The following is an 18,317-nucleotide window of genomic DNA, read 5'->3' as shown; positions in this document are numbered from 1 at the left end:
ATAAATATAAGAGGTTGACATCCTCAAAGACTCCGGATAAAACGCCTAAAAGTTTGTTGCGATCTGTAGCGTGCATACATTGTTCACGTTACCGCTTAAACCGCAAGAGTTTAGAATACGCACGTTGATTTGTGCGGAATCTTAACAGTGCACATTTTGCTTGAAATCAATTTGCGCCAAAACTATTTTCCAGCACGCGACGCTCGATGTGCAGTGCCAGTTTGTTTACACGAGCCGGGGTCAGAGTTCGCGTCAGAAGCAGCAGCCAATAAGAGCGGGCTATTGATCATGAAAATCAATTCAAGATGGTGGAGAAACAAGGTGAATAAGAGCTGTCGATTTATCCCTCGAATTCAATTAACACTCGTTTAAATGGTAGAAATTGACGTTTGAAATCGGAGCTTAGTGATGTCTTACGTGTCAAAACGGCGCTCGAGTGTAAGTGTGTTCATATTTATCTGAGTCGTATCTGGTGGCACTAATTTACAAATTGGCAGCAAATTATGTGTGTTGAATGTTCTGGGAATAACATTTAGAGTTTGGAAACGCGGATTACACAAGACACCGGATTAAGTTTCTCGAGCGAAGTTTCAACAACGGAAATTTTAACAGAACGGTAATCTTGCGTTCCTAGTATTGCTACAAAACATGGGCAATTTTTATGATACAGAATCTTAAGTCACAAATTACGATGATTATGTAGTTATCCTCACGAATTTTTATTCTAATATTTTCTGACTTGTTTGAAGATTTAAACTCATAAATAGAAATATGATTTAAACTGTGTGTACCTTTTATTTGCAAGTGAATTTTCATTAGAAATGAAACTTTGTCTTTAAAGCACACACACTTTTGAATTATTTACATATTTTCTTATCAAAACCATATAACATTTTGAATTTATGCATGGATATTGCTAGCAGACGAAAGTTTCCAGTCACATTGTTGGTGTCTTGAATAGGTTGATGCAATTAGAATTTAAACATACATTTCATCTGCATTCCTTAAATGAATGTGCTTGAGAATGAAAACCTGGGCTGGTAAAGCTTTAGCATTTAAAAAAGGGTAAAAATCTATACATATACTCGTATAGATAGTATTTGTAAAAGAACAAGATGGAAAATGTAATAAAAATTAATATGTGAGAACACAATCATATTTATAATTCGCCCCATGGGTGCAAAAAGGTACATGTACCATGTTACATTGAAGATCAAAATCACATGGTACCTTTTTGCATGGATGGGGGGAATTATTGTACTAATTTTCAAATAATTTAGTATTATTCATATCATTCAGCTGTTGCATTCATGGTTATTTTGATTTTCAAATTATTTTGATAAAAAAAAAAATGACACTAGAGCTATTGAGGTTTAAATATAAATATTTTCTGGTTTTTCTTCATCATTTAGGATGGAGATAGGAGCTCTTTGGATTGTACAAAAAATTGTTGTTTTGACTAAAATTGGGAAAATGAGTTGTGTGCTTTTTAATTGACAAATACTATACTATTGAAAATAAAGGTGTTTTTGACATTTTATTTGCTTACTTTTAACTCGTAGAGCTGGATTGGCAAATGAACTGAATGTTGCAATTTGTATAAAAAGTGTTTTTTTTAATCTTGGGAGATTTAAAGATTGGGAATGGGGCAGAAATGTTGCCTCAAACTTGATAAAATTTGAGCAACATTCTTGTGTAAATTGAGGTGATAACCATTTTTATAGCATTGTTTACTCATAATGCATGCAAAAAAATAACAAGGAAGGTAGTCAATGCATCCACATTAAAAAGTTATCATGATTCATTCTGATTGTTGGGGACTAACTGTCTGAAATTTCAAAGAAAATTGATTTATTATGATTTTCAGTGATAACTTTATTTCAAAATGTGGACTGTATATTTCCTGATTTGAATACTATAGTGGATTCTGTTGCCATGGGAATCATATAATTACTGGTAGTACTGTTTAGTTTCTACTTCATTGGTGGGCTGTTTTAGCTTACTGTTTTAAAGGTATAACTTGCATGGTCATCAATTTCGGAGAACAAATACAGTATATTATTTACAGACAGCACTGATATAATTTCGAAATGACCATTACAAATTTTGTAAAATATGCACATGATGTATAGTGACAATAGACAATATAATTATATTCTAGGACACATTCAATGCAGTAAGTTATTCCTGTACTGGTTCCTCTTTGTGAATTGGATGTAAGTAACATTATTGAATCCATGTTTGTTTCACCATTGCAGTGCAATAAAAAGCATACAAAGGTTTTCCCGCTGAGATGATTACAAAAATGTATTCCTCTTAAAGTGGGTAAGGTTGGAGGATTTCATTGCTGATAAATCAATGCTTCTTTCAAAGTCACAGAACCATTCTCTATTCAACCATTGAAACAGTTTATTTCAAGTGCTACATTGATCTATTTTTGGACGTATTTTTTAAAGGGGCCTTTTCACAGATTTTGGCATTTTTTAACTTATTCATTAAATGCTTTATATTGATAAATGTAAACATTGGATCGTAAAAGCTTCAGTAAAAAATCAAGAATAAAATTTAAAAAAGGAAAAGAACATTGCCCGGAGCAGGTTTCGAACCAGTGACCCCTGGAGTCCTGCCAGAGTCCTGAAGTAAAAACGCTTTAGCCTACTGAGCTATTCCGCCGAGTACACATACTTGACGTATTTTATACCTTATATAAACAATCTTCGAAGTTTCACACAATTTAACGACAAAAACAGAACTCTCCAAATTATTCAATCGTTTCGCGTTGCAACGCTTTATAATTTTTAGGTTTTCAAATCGTCAAAAGATGCATATAATGGCTATATTAGACCACGGTAAATGTTCAGTATTACTGTTTCCTCACAAATATCATAACTAAAACGAAAATTTGCGAATCTGAAACAACTTTTTTCAATTTTGTCAATTTACCAGATCCCTTTAAAAGCCCATCAACCCTCGAAATCAAAGAATATTTCATACAATATTTCGAAAAAATAAAGTTAACAAATAAAAAATCAATGTTTCTTATAGCAATTGCCAAAATTTCAATGCTGGATGTGGTCTGGTTACAAAGATTAAACAAGATACAAAATGCTTTTTTGTTTTCTTGCGGAACAATATATTAAAAACATGTTCATGTACAAAGTTAATGTTCATGTGTTGTATGAATAGTATTGTTGCGGGAAATTAAAATGGAATGAAGTGCTCCACACAAAAATTCTTCCTGAAACAAGCAAACAGTTTAAAAGTGAATTGATAATTAATGTAAAGAAACGCATTTTCAGACATGCAACATTTTCTGATCCTCTTAGTCTTTCAGCATGATAACAGGTATTTAGTCAGCAGACCTCAGAACTGATAACAGGTATTTAGTCAGCAGATCTCAGAACCAATTGAGTTTACTTTATTAAAAATATGATGGACTTAATGATGTTAATGGTGCACAATCCAGGGGCGAAGCTGCTATTAGGCATAGCGGGCTCAGGCCTACAATTTTTTTAGAAACATGAAAAAAATAAAAATGCTTCAACTTCGAAAAACTTAAAATGTTGACCGGGAGGAGGGTGAGTTGTTAGAAATCTGCATTTCATATTGACATAATCGTCTGGTCGTGTTCAAAGGACATATCTTCCAAATATCAACACTACTTCTCTTCCCAAAATAAAATACGCTTTTTACCAAAATACGCTTCAAAAAGTGTATTTTTCTGCATTTTTAACGAAAAGTGTATTTATTCTGCATTTTTTTCATGAGTAAGTGCGCTAAAGTGTGTTTTTTCTGTATTTTCATTTTCTTTAAGCATATTTTTTCTGTGCTTTTTCATTTAAGAAGTGCTTTTTATCAAAACATGTGTATCTTTTGTAGACAAAGAGTATCTTTTTATGCAAGAAGTGCATTTTTGTGCATTTAAGTGTACCTTCTTATTTGCCAAAAAAACGCTTTCTGTACAAGTGCATTTTTTGCAAAGTTTTTTAATAGTGTTTAGACAAAGTGTATCTTTTTATGCAAAAAGCGTGTTTTTTAATGAAATGCATTTTTTGAGCATATAAGTTTATCTTCTTATTTGCAAAAAACATCTTTCTGTACAAGTGTATTTTTATGTGCATCTTCGTAAAAAATGATCGAATCTCAATAGTGTGTATTTTTATAATAATTTGTTTAAAAAAGGACACTGTAGGAAATAACTGAAGTTAAAGGACAGGGATCTACTGTTTATTAGGAGGAATGTACTGAATTCTTTTTTCATAATTCACATAATGTTAATTGTCTTATAGTTGCAGTTTGTCTGCTCATAAAATATGTGAATCAGTAGAACAGCTTTTAAAAGGACAAGTACAACTAAATCAGGCTGTGGGTAACTAATTAAAAATATTAAAAGTGTCAAAAATATTATGTGGGCTTGCCAGCATCAATTATATCTCCTGAACACAAAAACAATAAGTATTTTAACTTTCTTATAATGATATATAACCCCAATACATTTAATATCTACCACCTTGACTATTAACATACATTTTAAAAGGCAATTCAAATAATATTTATATTAATATTATTATTTGCTTAAACACCACTCAGTATGTTATATTGAAAATTTCACAATTAAATATAATATGCTGAGGGTGCTATTCAATAAATATTTTGGTGTTGAAGTGTGCCTATTATCAGTCATTCGGTACCCCTCGCAGATTATCATAATCGGACTCGGGAGAAATACGGGTTAAAAGTAGTCCGCCAACGTGATACCATTCAAAGAATGTTACAACAACAAAAACAATAACAACGATGGCGTCCATAATTCCTGTAGAGTTTGTAATTGCTCTGGCTTCAGAGCATAGAAAATCCCCATTTTCATCTTTGCAAAATGTAAACAACTCGCAAAACCGGCCATGTTTGTTTTTACTATGTTATTTTGATTCGCGTAGGCCAGCGTAGGTAGACCGCAATACCGCTTCCGAAATGTGTATTCATACTATCTCCTTCGAGGTACTTATCCGATGTTTGACGGAAAGGGCCGAGAATGTGCGATTGATTATCAGTGGATATCTCAGATTAAGTATGACTGACACAGCATGGTACCAGCCCTCCCCAATTAAAGCATCATAAACATTAATCCCTATCAGTGCTCCAACTGGCCCTAACAAAGGGGTGTTCATAGACTTTTGATTGGTTCAGACACCATCATTGTGAAAACAAGAAACTTTTGATTGGTCCATGAATAGGAAGTTAATGTTTTTTTTAAAAGCTGGTTTCAGCAACTGACTTTGAGCTAAATGTAAGGTATAATTGAGCAACATTAAGACTTATAAGTCTAGTGTAAAATGTCTTGAAATACTTTCAGCATGAAGTATTGTGTGATTAAAACAATGTGTATTAACTACAATGTGTAAATAAACAATAAGTTTGTTGCAAAGGAGATACAAAGTGGGTGGTTAAAGTGATATGGTTAGAAGCAACTGCCTGTCTTTTAGGAATACTGAAGAACAGTTGTTACAGGTTTGTATTTTCATTCCCTTTTTTATTTAGTTTATTGAATTAATTATGATTATTATCATATTTATGTATTGTCACTGGGAAATGTAATAATGGATAAGTAAATTGTAATTAAAGGAAAAACAACACCATTTGAATTATTATGGCTGTATTTTATGGTTATTGTCATCTTAAATTTTATTTTTAGCTATTTCTTTAATTTTTATGTCCCCCACTATAGTAGTGGGGGACATATTGTTTTTGCCCTGTCTGTTGGTTTGTCTGTTGGTTGGTTGGTTTGCATCAACTTTAACATTTGCAATAATTTTTGCAATATTGAAGATAGGAACTTGATATTTGGCATGCATATGTATCTCATGGAGCTGCACATTTTGAGTGGTGAAAGGTCAAGGTCATCCTTCAAGGTCAAATGTCAAATATATGGGTCAAAATCGCTCTAGTAGTGTACACTTTTGCAGTATTTCAGTATTCAAGATAGCAACTTGATATTTGGGATGCATGTGTATCTCATGGAGCTGCACAATTTGAGTGGTGAAAGATCAAGGTCAAGGTCATCCTTCAAGGTCAGATGTCAAATATATGTGGCCAAAATCGCTCATTTTATGAGTTCTTTTGCAATATTGAAGATAGGAACTTGATATTTGGCATGCATGTGTATCTCATGGAGCTGCACATTTTGAGTGGTGAAAGGTCAAGGTCAAGGTCATCCTTCAAGGTCAGAGGACAAATATATGTGGCCCAAATCGCTAATTTTATAAATACTTTTGAAATATTGAAGATAGCAACTTGATATTTGGCATGCATGTGTATCTCATGGAGCTGCACATTGTTAGTGGTGAAAGGTCAAGGTCATCCTTCAAGGTCAAATATATGGGTCAAAATTGCTCATGTAATGTCACTTCTGCAATATTGAAGCTAGCAATTTTATATTTGAAATGCATGTGTATCTCATGGAGCTGCACATTTTGAGTGGTGAAGGGTCAAGGTCAAGGTCATCCTACAAGGTCAAACATCATATAGGGGGACATTGTGTTTCACAAACACATCTTGTTAAACTTGAAGGTTAAACCCCAAGGTGATATTTACATTGATCGGAAGATCCTTTGGAGAGAATGTGTGTCATCCCCTTACAAAAAAGGGTGCAAAAGGGAGACTACCTGATCATGTATGGACTTTTACTTGAGCATGATGATCAAATTTATGTTATTTAACAAAGGAAAGTTTAAACCTGTTTATTTAAAGGAATACTCCGCTCAGATGACTCCAATAACCTCAAAAAGACAACTTTGCAGCAGTACTTCAGGTTCAACCGAAAAGGAATCACACTTGAGACCAGCACACACAGTCAAATGAGTCCTGACACATCTTGGTACATTTTCAATCTGTATTTTCTGCAAAACGCCACTTTTTATGCCCCCGAATCAAATGATCGGGTCATATTGTTTTTGGCCTGTCTGTCTGTCATTGTATCTGTCTGTCTGTCTGTCATTGTGTCTGTCTGTCATTGTGTCATTGTGTCATTGTGTCTGTCTGTCTGTCTGTCTGTCTGTCTGTCTGTCTGTCTGTCTGTCTGTGTCTGTCTGTCTGTCTGTCTGTCTGTCTGTCTGTCTGTCTGTCTGTCTGTCTGTCTGTCTGTCTGTCTTTGTATGTGTCCCAAAACTTTAACCTGAGTCATAACTTTTGCAATATTGATGATAGCAACTTGATATTTGGCATGCATGTGTATCTAATGGAGCTGCACATTTTGAGTGATGAAAGGTCAAGGTCATCCTTAAAATTCAAAGGTCAAACAAATAAATACCGTATTTTACCATGCATAGCGCGCAGTTGTTTACCTTCAAATTTCAAAATAAAAATTCAGTGCGCGTAATACATTGACACAGCGCTTTCCTGGTTGCTAAATTGCAAAAAATCCATTTCGTAATCGTAAATCTTCACAATTGCCGCCATTTTTTTTATTGCAGAAAACTACACCCTATAATGTTATAGACTGAAGGGGCCGTTGTCGAAACAACAAAAAGCGGGAAAGGGTAGGAATGAATGGGGTAGTAACAGTTTTGACAAAAATTAAAAGATGAAAAAATGTCTTTGTTGGTGTTTTCACACTTCTTCATTGATTGTTCATTAAAAAAAATCGAGGTATATCGATCCCCGCGTCGTCGCAGTATTGTTTGTTAAAGTTTTTGTTGTCATGAAAACTTGTTGATTTACAACGCAAAACGTCTTATTTGAACTGACGCTAATTATTTCAATCAAATTTTTTTCAACTTCGCTTTTGCTTTATTTTGATAATTTAATCCAAAGTTTAATGTTAGCAATTCTGAGAGTTCGCACTCTATGTGAATTGACAGTTTGACGTCATCAAAGGAAAGCCGCTTCCTGTCTGAAGCAATAAAGCGACAAGTTTCTCGCCAACAAAATTGGCTTCTTTTGTCTAGCAATCAACATGCCGAACCAATCGTGTGTTTGTTCCTCAATGGCAATCGTCCAATTAAATAATAGCACGTGCAAAACTCCGCCTTCGAACCTTTTGCAGAGAACAGAGGTGGAGTTAAACGGTTAATTGAGCAAGTGTTATACGTAAGTTGAGTTCCGATTTGCCGAAATTTCTCGGCCCTAAGCATTGAACGACGAAAACATTTATCAATGATTTTCCGATCTCTGCATTAATATGCTACCGTGCGAGTATACTACGTAGGTTACAAACCAACAATAGAGATATAGACTCGTTTTAATTTCTTTCAACAGAAACAAACAAATGATATTTGTCTAATGGCTTTACGCCGATAACGCCGATAACGCCAACTGTATGGAATTGAGCGTTCGGGTGTATTGTTTGTCTCACTATAAATACTGATCAACTAGAGGCAGCGAAGGCGCGAAATACCGGGTCAAACTGGATTTAATTGGGAGCATCTCTTAATGGGGAAAAATTTAAGTCGATGAAAAATAAAATGGGATCCACGGACGAATTGCGTAAAATTGGACATTGCGATGTTGCAGGTCTGCAGAAGACTATGTCATACGATGTTGTGAGCGGCAGGTAATGAAAATGTTCACTGTTCAAATGTGAGGAATAGGTAATAGTGGTTCGAATTTAACGCGTAGGGGTCTTGAAAAAACACGCGCAGTGCGCGGCAATAAGGACATATACGGTGTTCTCGAGAGCATAATCTTAAAAATTGTCGAAAATATAGTGTTATGCAACCCATGCTCCTGATCGTATAAACGCTCCCTACTTTAAAACAAAAAATTAAGCGCCTGAATAACTCAGATTAAATGATTGCGCAATATAAGAATGGCGACCATTTTCAGCCCAATTTGCAAGTTTTTGGTCTTGAATTCTTTTTTTTCTCCATTTTGGCTTTAAAAAATCGCATGCGCGTTATACATGGGAGCGCGCTATACATGGTAAAATACGGTAGTTCAAAGCATCGCCTTAGGGGGCATTGTGTTTCTGACAAACACATCTCTTGTTTTAAATTATTCATGAAATGAGTAAACTAAAGTCGCATGTGATCACAGAATTTTAATTGCAATAAACAAACAAAAACAAGCAAACAAAACTGTTATGACTTAAATTTATAATTATAATAGCAACACAATAACCTTTACAATAATATTTCACATTTAAGTGGAATGATAACGTAACAAATCAACCGGTTTGAAGAATGCCTCACCCTATTGAAAGTGTGTGATATGGTGTTTATCTTTGCAGATCAACTCGCGTTAAAGATTCTCAAGAAAAGGACACAAGCAGCATCATTGGTACATGTCCTTCTGCGCCTGCTTTCCTGGTCTCTTCAGCCACTGCTTTTCAGGTCTCTCACTTTACAAGATCAGCACTGGCTGCTGTCCAGGTCCCCCCCCCCCAGCGGTTGTGGTCTCTACAAAGGCTGATGCAGTGTCCGACAAATTTCTTATTTTTCAGGTAGCCCACTGGGCTACCAATAAAATAATTTGGTAGCCCATAAAATTTTCCTACAAAATGAAATGAGGCAGGTTTTCATTTTTATTTTATTTCTTCATTTACATATACATAATATGTATACATACATATACATAAAACAGCAAGTAGTCTGATGTACACAATCAATATCGTAAATTAATGTTACAGTACAGGCACCGTGTACTTAAATGTAAATGTACCAAAGAAAATCATATACTACATGTAGATATTACATGTATGTGTACTTAAATTTGGACAGCACGTTAAGTCGTAAACGTAAATAAAGCGTTAGATGATCAATACGATTGACTCGTATAGTGTTAATCAATGCAATTGCTCTTTTTAACAACAAAAACCAAGTTTTAAGAAATCAAGAGTATTAAATCATTTATTTACTTGTGTCCGACTTTAAGTACTGTCCGAATTTACGTATTGCATCTGTATGTTACGACACTTGTGTGCAGTCAGTATACAATACAATAATTGTTTCAATAATGAAGGAACTGATACAGCGTAACGGTAACGATACAGCGTGTTGACATGATATTTTATTAAGAGAAAATGTCAATGCCAAATAATTTGCGAGATACACCGGTACTTTAGTTGAAATTCACAACAAAACTATTAAGGGAAATTAAATGATCTCAATGTTGTACCCGCTACGAAATTTTTATTTACAAATAAATACACCCACACCAATTTTCGCGCGCTTTTTATCAGGACAAAGAAATTCATTTCTTAAATGTAGAATTTTGTAACCTAAAATAGCTGCACACAACGCGTGCAGACCGTGGCAGGTTATTTACGCATGTTGCAATACAGCGGTCCTGATTGGGAGCTTATTTCATCATATCTTTAAATAGAACCATATGCCGAAATTCATTTGACACTTTAGAAAATTTCAAACGTTTGTGTTTATGACTCTTATCGTCTATATTACCCACCCATAATTTGGTTTAAAAAATATAAATCGGGCATATACGGGATTATTGATTAACAGTCGATTAATCCAATTATTAATTGACAATGCAAACTAATTAGCAGGTGTTAACCGCGTTCACAAAGTTGTTATTAATATTCATTTTCGGTTTCGTTACCGTTTTGAAGAATCCGCTTTTGTTTTGATTTATTTAATGTTTGGCGTCCTTGGATATTTAACGACATCAAAAACGTTGTCGCTATTACTCATTGTTGCGGTTAACAAAGAATTCCAAACTGCGAAATAATGTTGCATCATGTGCGCCAACTATCCAACCGTCTCTCATTATATTATTAGCAGACGACAAATGTTGATTCTGATTGGATGATTAAAATACACTGTTACTGTTTAAGACATTACCGCAAGTGATCGGTGACTGATTAGATAATTGATTGCACTTTTTTATCGGATTATAAGCAAAACACAGTGTACAAACACATGGTCAGCGTGTTTATTCTACGTATGTCTGTCAATAAACCGGGCTACCGCTCTTATAGATTTAAAGTAGCCTGGCGGGCGTCTGCTGGAAAATTTCAGTAGCCAAATAAAAAATTTCGGTAGCCCCCGGGCTCCGGGCAATGGATTTGTCGGACACTGCTGATGTACTCAGTGATGTACAGGTCCCACCAACATATGCGGTCACTGTTCCCCCGTCCAGGTTCCACCAACAGCTGTGATTCAGTTCTCTGCAGCAGCTGCGGTCTAAATACTGATGGGGTCCACCGCGGTTAACCTTAGGCCAAACAATCTTCCGCAAATGTCTCTTTTTATAAGATCACATACATTTAATGTTTATATTATTTTGGTCTTATTTGATAATTTGATAATTCATGTTTATATCATTTCGATGTACTTTTTTGACTTATTAAGATGATTTTCAAGCATATAGTTGTTTTTTCGTTATTGAGGCAAAAATGAGAAGGGCTTTAAGAAGATTTTTTGTATTTGTTTAAATGAGATTTTTTTTATAAATCGTCTGTGTGTGTTAAAGGGACATATCAGCGCTTTTCCTATGTGAAGGCAAATATTCATAAAAGCAAATTTGTAAAAGTGTTGTGAATATAAAAAAAGTAAAGCACAATACTTTATTGATGAAATCGTGAAGAAAAAGAGGTAACATTCCAAAAAATTATAGGGTTTGAATTTGCAAGTTTCAATTAATATTTTCTACACTTAAGTTCTGTTAAAAGTTGATAATCGCCAGTAAGCATGCACATAGTAGGACAATCGTGTACATTTCCTAAATAAATAATTTACATCAAAGATTTCCCCAAGCCTGAGACTTAGTGTCCCAGCAGAACTTTTTATAGTTATTATTGCGGATTATTTCAACAAAAAGATCTGTATTTAAGAAATCAAGTAATAAGTTTGTTTTTTCAGAATATAAAATACTGTTAAAGCCGTTGATATGTTCCCTTTATAGTTAACGCTGATTAAATTTGTGTGTAAATAGTTCCAAGTTCACAAAGTTGTTTGTATCTAGAATGTGCTTCCATGTTCATAGTGCTTATAAGTTTTTACAATTTATTTAGAAATGTTATTTAATGTTAATAAATATGTCTATTTACAAAATTTATTTGCTGTCATTGTTTCAGTTCACATTTTTCATATCCAAATGAATTTATTTTAAAAAATACCCATTTTTCAGAGATACACAAAAATACACTTAGGTGAATTTTCAGTGCACAAATACGCTTAAAAAAACACTAGAGGGAATTTTTTTAAAAGTGCAAATTTTTAATATATATACATTTTTTTAAATACACTAGAGTGAATTTTAAGTGCACTAATACTACACTAGAGCATATTTTTTTAAATAGTGCACATTTTAATAAAATACACTTGATTTTTAAGTGCACTAATACACTCAAAAATACACTAGAGCGTAATTGTTAGTATAAACAAGAGCTGTCAGCGCGTTCGACTATTCGAATGCTTGACATTATAACATAAGCCATCATGGGGAAATTGTTCATATTCAATAATTTATTAGACGATCTTTTTTTTGGGGGGGGGGGGGGGGTGAGAGGGGGGTATAATGTGGGGTGGGGTAATTTATGAGATGATGTTTAAAAAAATAAAAAATTGGGGGGGGTGAGAGGGGGGTATAATGTTGGGTGGGGTAATTTATTAGATGATGTTTAAAAAAAAAATTGGGGGGGGGAGGTTGGGGGGGAGGGATTCTGGGTAGGGGCGTTTGGTATTGTTTGGGTGGAATCCATTGTAGTATACAGGTAAGTGTTGTTTTGTCAAAGTAATAATAAATAGTGATAATAAATGAAGAAGTTATGGCAATTTAAGCAAAATGTTCAATTATCTAAGTGTAAAAGGGGCCATAATTATGTAAAAATGCTTGATACAGTGGTCTGCTCTTGTTTATAGGTTGGGTTCATGTTGGTAAACAAGTATGCAAAATATAAAAGCAATATGTCAAAGGATATAGGAAATATTTGGGTTAGTACGCAAACTTTAACATAGATTTATCAATAATATGCATATTCTAAATATAAAAGGGGCAATAATTATGACAAAATGCTTGATAGAGATGTCTCCTCTTGTTTATAGGTTGGGGTGATGTTGGTAAACAAGTATGCAAAATATAAAAGCAATATGTCAAGGGACAATGAAAATCAATGGGGTAGTACGAAAACTTTAACATTTGCTGCATATTCTAAGTGGAAAAGGGGCCATAATTATGACAAAATGCTTGAAAGAGTTGTCTGCTCTTGTTTATAGGTTGGGGTCATGTTGGTTAACAAGTATGCAAAATATGAAAGCAATATGTCAAGGGACAATGAAAATAATTGGGGTAGTACGAAAACTTTAACATTTGCACACTAACGCTTACGGTAACGCAGACGGTCACGCCGACGCCGGGTTGAGTAGGATAGCTCCACTATATATATTTCATATATAATAGTCGAGCTAAAAAATATACTTGAGTGTATTTATGCACTAAAATAATACACTTGAGTGCATTTTTCATCATGTTTTCCCAAGTAAATTAATGCAGGTAAAATGCACTTAAATACACTAGAAGTGCACTTTTTGTGGAACAAATAAAACTGAAGCATTTTAGTGCACTTTAGTACACTTAACAAAAAAAATGCACTTAAGCGTATTATTTCCACTGGAAAATACACTTAAAAAATAAACTAAAGCGCATTAATACACTCAATGAGTGTATTATTTGGGAAAAATGCAGAAAAACACACTTTTTTAACAGAAAAATGCACTTGGTAAAATGAATTAATGCACTTGCTATAGTGACTTAATGCACTTGGTAAAGTGAATTAATACGGTGCCAATACCGCTGCGTTTTATACGCATTAAATGCGTATTAAATGCGCATTTTACACACTTTTTCGGGAAGGGTTCTTCCTATGTGCATAGATTCTAGCTTGCTTCTTTTCACATGACTTGCTGTTACATGTACAAGTTTACATAGATCTACATGTAGATCTACTTTTATCATACCTGATCCCATTGATATCTGCCTGATATTACGTTGCCAGATAAATTTTTTGCTCACCTGAGCACAACGTGTTCATGGTGCGCTTTTGTGATCACTTTTTGTCCGTCGTCCGTTGTGCGTTGTGCGGCGTCAACATTTGTCTTGTTAACTCTCCAGAGGCCACATTTATTGTCCAATCTTCATGAAATTTGGTCAGAAGATTGGTTTCAATGATATCTATGAGTTCGAAAATGGTTACGTTCGCTTGAAAAACATGGCTGCCAAGGGGCGGGGCATTTATCCTTATATGGCTATATATGGCTATAGTAAAATCTTGTTAACACTCTAGAGGCCACAGTTATTGTCTGATCTACATAAAACTTGGTCAGAAGATTCCAGGGCTTAACACTAACTTTTTTTTCAACTAGCCCATTCGGGCTTGTAAATGCAGAACCTACTAGCCCTGACCAATCTTTCATGTGTCCTGACCCAAGTATATCAAAACCCTTATATTTATCATTCAACTTGTATTTTCTTGTGCGTAGAGATGCACAATTATGATTCAATAATTCTTATTAGCTTGCCTTACTAATGCTAATGAATTCAATATTCATCTACTTAAGACATCTATTTGTAATCTTCACGCCATTTCGGGAGAAATTTCCTTTTTTTCCCTCATACTTTCTCTTACTTTCCTCCTTTCCTTTTCTTATCTGAGGAACCCCCATCCCCACCCGTAAAGCCAAACCTTTTTTCATAGATTGCCTCGGTTACCGTCTGACAACAAATGGTAAGTGAATCTTAGGTGTCACAAATTAACGTGTTATGGTAGTCGTAACAATTGTACGGGGTTAACTCTCTACTAAAAGCCGGGATCGATCATTAATATTAGTTTTGCTAATTGAATTGCGTAAAAAAGATTGTCAAAACACTTCTAATCGATCAAACAAATTACAATTATTTAAAATTGATAAATAACTAATAATTTTAGAGTAACTTTGTGTTAATGTCGAGTTGCCTTCATCCACCCCGGACGATCCTGGGCGATCCTGGCTTTTAGATTATAACGTATTTTTATCGAGAAAGCACGTCACTACGAGGAAACCAATCAAAAACAGTATCTAGCGGAATTCAGTTTAATAATAGGTACTGACGTGTTTTACCAGGAAAACTGCCGGGGATTTTCTGAATTATCGGCCTCTTTTTTTATTGCAATCAGGGGGTTCCAAATCTTTTTTGAGCTAGATCCGTTTGTTGTCTCTGACTTCACTCTGGGATTTAATTGTCATCTGATCGTACTGTATTAAGATTGTTGCATCTTTGAAAAGCTTATTTAAAATGCAGTTTATTGATATAGAACACATAATCCCTCCCAAAATACACACGACCATTCGGGCATGTTCCTGGGACATTGGCTAGCCCGGACCTAGGTACAGGCAGTGAATGTTGTTCGGATGTGCCTTAGTGTTAAGCCATGGATTCATCCCAATAATATCTTGGACGAGTTCGAAAATGATGCCGGTTGGTTTAAAAACATGGCCTCAAGGGGGCGGGGCATTTTTCCTTATATGGCTATAATAAAACCTTGTTATTACTCTAGAGGCCACATTTATTTTCCGATCTTCATGAAACTTGCTCAGAAGATTTGTCCCACTGATATCTTGGATGAGTTCAAAAATGGTAACCTTTGCTTGAACAACATGGCTGCCAAGGGGCGGGGCATTTTTCCTTATATGGCTATAGTAAAATCTTGTTAACACTCTAGAGGCCACATTTATTGTCCAATCTTCATGAAACTTGGTCAGAATATTCATCCCAATAATATCTTAGACAAGTTCGAAAATGATGCCGGTTGGTTGAAAAACATGGCCGCCAGGGAGCGGGGCATTTTTCCTTATATGGCTATAGTAAAACCTTGTTAACAATCTAGAGGCCACATTTATTGTCCAATCTTGATGAAATATGGTCAGAAGATTTGTCTTAATGATATCTTGAATGAGTTTGAAAATGGTAACCTTTGCTTAAAAAACATGGCCACCAAGGGGCGGGGCATTTTTCCTTATATGGCTATATAAGGCTATTGTAAAATCTTGTTAACACTCTAGAGGCCACATTTATAGTCTGATCTTCATGAAACTTGGTCAGGAGATTCATCCCAATAATATCTTGGACGAGTTCAAAAATGATGCTGGTTGGTTGAAAAACATGGTCACCACGGGGGCGGGGCTATTTTCCTTATATGGCTAAAGTAAAACCTTGTTAACACTCTAGAGGTCACATTTATTTTCCGATCATCATGAAACTTGGTCAGAAGATTTGTCCCAATGATATCTTGGATGAGTTCGAAAATGGTTTTGGTTGCTTTAAAAACATGGCCACCAGGGGCGGGGCATTTTTCCTTTAATGGCTATATACATGTATGGCTATAGTAAAACCTTGTTAACAATCCAATCTTCATGAAATTTGGTCAGAAGATTGATCTCAATGATATCTTGGATGAGTTAGAAAATAATTATGTTTGCTTGAAAAACATGGCTTCCAAGGGGCGGGTCATTTTTCCTTATATGGCTATAGTAAAATCTTGTTAACACTCTAGAGGCCACATTTACTGTCCGATCTTCATGAAACTTGGTCAGAAGATTCATCCTGATAATATCTTGGAAGAGTTCAAAAATGATGCCGGTTGGTTGAAAAACATGGCTGCCAGGGGGCGGGGCATTTTTCCTAATATGGCTATAGTAAAACCTTGTTAACACTCTAGAGGCCACATTTATTTTCCGATCTTTGTGGAACTTGGTCAGAAGATTTGTGCCAATGATATCTTATTATCTCAGGTGAGCGACTTTGGGCCTTTCAGGCCCTCTTGTTTTATATCATGGTCAACAGGAAGTTCTTATATAAGTCATGTGTGGAGGATGGTCATATTACTCAGAATCAACTATAAAGTAATCATTTTTAGTAAAATCTAATCAGATTCAACAAAACAAACAATTCGATAACAAGATGTAATATAATTTAAACGCAAATGCAACACAAACAGCAAAAAAACTATTTTTTTTACAAATATTAAGCGCGCGTGCTCATGACGTCATTATTAATACATCAAACGACAAAAGTCATATTCTCGACCGCTTAAACTGCAGGGTTTTAGCGATTTTTTCATTATTTATTTAAAAGCGGGGACGTAGTGGTATGATAAAACCTGATCTTTTTGTAATATATCAGTCTCTCAAAAACATTTGTTGTTGTTCGTGGCATGGTATGACGCGCATCTTTATAAATTTCCATCCAGGTAAGTTGTTTAATGCCGACATAATCTTCATCATCATGATGCAGTCAGAGCAGTTAGTCTTTAGTACAGACAATGTAGATTTAATAAAACATGTACGTATTATTGCAATGAAACATACTTCATTGAGATTAAACAGTAAAATATTAAAGAAAAACAGACCAAAGTCTTATAATTTCTTATCTTATTATTTGTCTAGATATGCTTTAAATCTCACCACCTGCGTTATAGGATTAAAAAAAAAATGAGAGGGAGGACCCCTGGACCCCCCATTTATATGTATCATAAATATCGGGGCCTACAGCTAAAAAAACGCCAGCTACGCCCCTGCAATCATTATTATTAGGACTTACATTGTCTGGCAATAGTGCACATTTTGTTGTTGTCATTTATGAATGAAGTCATGAAAGTTGCAGCAAAATGTCATGCTAAATAGAGAGCCAAATTCCACAAAATATCAGGGTAACCTTGATCTATGAAGGATGTATTAATTTACTGTAGCAAAGTTGGCAAAGAAAATAAAGGAGACAACAAGAAGCATGGCAATGGCATGAAAATAGATCTTCTAGTTTTCTGTTTTTCATATTTTTAGCTCACCTGATTGCTCAGGTGAGCTTTTGTGACTGGTCTTTGTCCGTCGTATGTCCGTCCGTCCGTCCGTCTGTTAACATTTGCTCGTAAACACTCTAGAGGCCACATTTCTTGTCCCATCTTCATGAAACTTGGTCAAAAGCTTTGTCCCAATGAAATCTCGGCCGAGTTCGAAACTGGGTTGTGCCGGGTCAAAAACTAGGTCACTAGGTCCAAAAAAAGAAAAACCTTGTAAACACTCTAGAAGTCACATTTCATGCCCAATCTTCATGTTACTTTGTCAAAGTGTTTGTCTTAATGATATCTTGGTTGAGTTCAAAAGTGGTTCCGATCCGTTAAAAAACATGCCCGCAAGTGGACGGGGCAGTTTTCCTTATTTGGCTATAGAGAAACCTTGTAAACACTCTTGAAGTTACAATTTTTGCCCAATCATCATGAAAGTTGGTGAAAACATTGGTTCAATTGATGTCTCGAACGAGTTTGAAAATGGTAGAGATCGGTGAGAGCCAGTGGGCGGGGCATTTTTCTCTATATGTATATAGTGGCAGTT

General features: G+C 35.0%; 1 protein-coding gene across 1 annotated transcript in view; it reads left to right on the top strand.

The window, feature by feature from the left end:
- Positions 1-245: 245 nt before the first annotated feature.
- The window catches only part of LOC127870877 (regulator of G-protein signaling 7-like), a 138,023-nt gene continuing 119,951 nt past the window's right edge, over positions 246-18,317 (top strand). Inside the window, exon 1 of the mRNA XM_052413453.1 lies at positions 246-616. The gene's annotated coding sequence lies outside the window, so the exon portion shown is untranslated. The remainder of the gene's footprint in view (positions 617-18,317) is intronic.

The sequence above is a fragment of the Dreissena polymorpha genome, chromosome 3 (genome assembly GCF_020536995.1).
Source record: "Dreissena polymorpha isolate Duluth1 chromosome 3, UMN_Dpol_1.0, whole genome shotgun sequence".
Taxonomy (NCBI): domain Eukaryota; kingdom Metazoa; phylum Mollusca; class Bivalvia; order Myida; family Dreissenidae; genus Dreissena; species Dreissena polymorpha.
Note: the sequence above shows the minus strand (reverse complement) of the source record. Positions and strands in the feature narration are given on the sequence as shown.